This window comes from Arachis ipaensis, chromosome B10 (assembly GCF_000816755.2).
Source record: "Arachis ipaensis cultivar K30076 chromosome B10, Araip1.1, whole genome shotgun sequence".
Classification (NCBI taxonomy): Eukaryota; Viridiplantae; Streptophyta; class Magnoliopsida; order Fabales; family Fabaceae; genus Arachis; species Arachis ipaensis.
Window position 1 is genome coordinate 94,856,015 of NC_029794.2, and position 2,973 is coordinate 94,858,987.

Here is a 2,973-nt window from a genome sequence, read left to right on the forward strand (position 1 = left end):
GTGTTTATAAAATTTTAACCACATTATAAAATAAAATATAAAGAAACCAAAATATATAAAATTAAACGGAAACGAGAACATACTCTAGGATTTGACCAAGTCCAAGTGCTCTGCTAGGATTTACCTCGTGCCTACTACCGGCAGTAATACACACGTTGATTCAAACCATCATTCACGTCACCCTCCAACCAGATTGGAATGGAAAGAACAACTCTTGATCCGGATCCACCTTTAGCACCCAACGAAGACAGAGGAGGATGTAGTGGAATTGAGTGAGGAGGACTTTTCTCATCATATTAGGGCATGTTCCAAAGGCTTGCTAGGGAGGGTTTTCGCCACAAGACCCTTCTCTACAGGAACGATGGAAAATGCCTTACGTGCCATTTGGAATAAACCTGAAGGTTTTAGGGTTGCAAAAAAAGGAGGCAACTAATTCCAATTCTTCTTTGAGGATGATATGGAGGCTAGGCGGATTGAAAAAGGGTCACCATGGTTATTCAAGGACTATATCCTTCATGTTAGAAGATGGACTGAACCAGATGCTTCATCAGATTCAGCGATTACATTATTCCCTATGTGGGTTCAATTTTAGGAGGTTCCCCAATGGCCAATGCTATAAGACTCTGGATGTGGGGAGAAAACTTGGTAGAAAAATTGGAGAGGTCCTAGAAGTATGGGAAAGACAATCTAGAATTCTTAAGGCGAAAGTCATGCTCAATGGGGACCAAATGGTGAGGGACATTTTGAAATTAAAAGACCCGAACCAGAAAATGAAAGAAATCGGCTTGAGATATGAAAGAATTGGGAATTTTTGCACATATTGTGCTCATCTTGGCCATGGCCCTAAAGTATGTAAGGCTTTAATGGAGGACTCAGCTGCAAATAAAGTGAAGGAAGATATGGTGGGCGAATGGCTAAAAGTGGATCAAGTTGGCAGGCGTGTTGAGATGCAAGAGGAAATGAAATCAACAGAGAATACCAAGAAAACCAATGCTGATCCCCAGCCACGTAAAAGAAACCACCGCCCTCTTGGCTCCTTGATGGATTTGCAAAGCTCAGTGTGGTGGAAACAAAGACAACAACGGATGTTCCTGCTGTTGTTTTGATTGAGGCCCCAGCGGACAGTGTGAAGGAGAATGCCGCTGAAGGGGAAAGTAACCTAGCGGCTAGCGCCACAGGAGACCCCTTCGGTCTTGGAGAATATCACTTCAACAACTAATATTATCCAATACACCAGGGGGACAGCGGAGAAGCAGAAGGGGAGAAAAAGCGGTTTGAAAGTCAAACACTTGGCGAGACAAGGAGGCAGTGAGCATAGAGCGGTTGTGGGGGAAAAACGAAGAAATGAAGGGAAAGAAAATCTGCTACACAATAAGGTCTGTTTGGAGACTAACCTCATAAAGAATGAGATGGTGGAGGGTGCCAGCTGTCGAGATTTGGGGAACCATGAAGCTAATTAGTTGGAACTGTCCAGATTTGGGGAGATCCCTACAGTCCATATCTTTAAAGAGATTACTAAATCTCACTTTCCCGGGCTTGGTTTCATATGCAAAACTAAAAATCAAGCTCGAAACGTAGAAAGAAAATTGAAGGCAGCAGGTTTTCGTAAGTGTATCATTGTGGAAAGAAGAGATTTCAATGCAGATTTTACAGTACTCTAATTACTTCATTGCAGCGAAAATTTCAGATTCAATGTTGAATGCGGACTGGGGTCTGAACGGAGTACATTTAAGCATAAACGATCAAATCCGATTAGAACAGTTTGAGAATCTTAATGTGGTGATTCAGCAATTTCAAGGAGATGTCACTATCATGGGCGATTTTAATGCAAATTCATCTCAAAATGAGAAATCAGGAGGGATAACTAAAGACCATTCGATAATTGTTAATTGATGCTTTTAATTCCTTTATTAATATTCATGCTTTTGCTGATTTGGAAATGGTAGGTCTTGGTCTAACAGACGTCAAGGGAAAGAATTAATTAATACAGGAGAGACTAGACCGTGTACTGGGAGGTTCTAATTGGGTGACTAATTATCCACAAGCAACTGTCCTTCGTTTATTAGAAACAGACATAGATCATGCTCTGTTGTTACTAGATACCAACCCAGCTGCCACTGCACAATAGAAGAAACTGTTCAAGTTCCGGGAAAGATGGTGCTCTAATTCAGAAATCAGACAAATTATCAGTGAAGTCTGGAAGGAGAAGTTGAAGGTTCGGTTATGTATGTTTTGGCTCAGAAAATTAAGAAATACCGTCATAGATTGGTGCAATGTCAACAACAGAGCAAATCAAATTCCAAAAAATAGATTGAACAGCTTCATATTCAGCTGGAAGCCTCACGGGCAGCGAAGATACTTGGGAGACCAGAATTATATGAGTTAGAAAGACAATTGGAGATTGCTTACTATGATGAGAAATTCTACTGAAAAGCTAAATCTAAGATTAAATGGCTGCAGGCGGGCGATCAAAACACACAGTTCTTTCACCAGAAATTCAAAATTTGAGCCAAAAGGAACAAGATGTGGAAGCTTGAACGAGTGAATGGCGAAGTGGCGATAACTAATGCTGGCATACCAGAAGTGGCAAAGGGTTACTTCAGGGTATCTTCTCCTACACCGGTACAACAAGGAAAAATAGTATTTATAACAAAAGAATTTTTTACAAAAAATTCAGATTTTAAAACAAAGGAAATTTATAACAAAAAAGGACTATTACAGTGTGTCTGCCTACAAAAAATTTTTGTAACAAAAAAATGAATCTGGGCGAAGTGGATGCTGGCATACCAGAAGTGGCAAAGGGTTACTTCAGGGTATCTTCTCCTACACCGGTACAACAAGGAAAAATAGTATTTATAGTATTTATATTTTTTACAAAAAATTCAGATTTTAAAACAAAGGAAATTTATAACAAAAAAGGACTATTACAGTGTGTCTGCCTACAAAAAATTTTTGTAACAAAAAAATGAATCT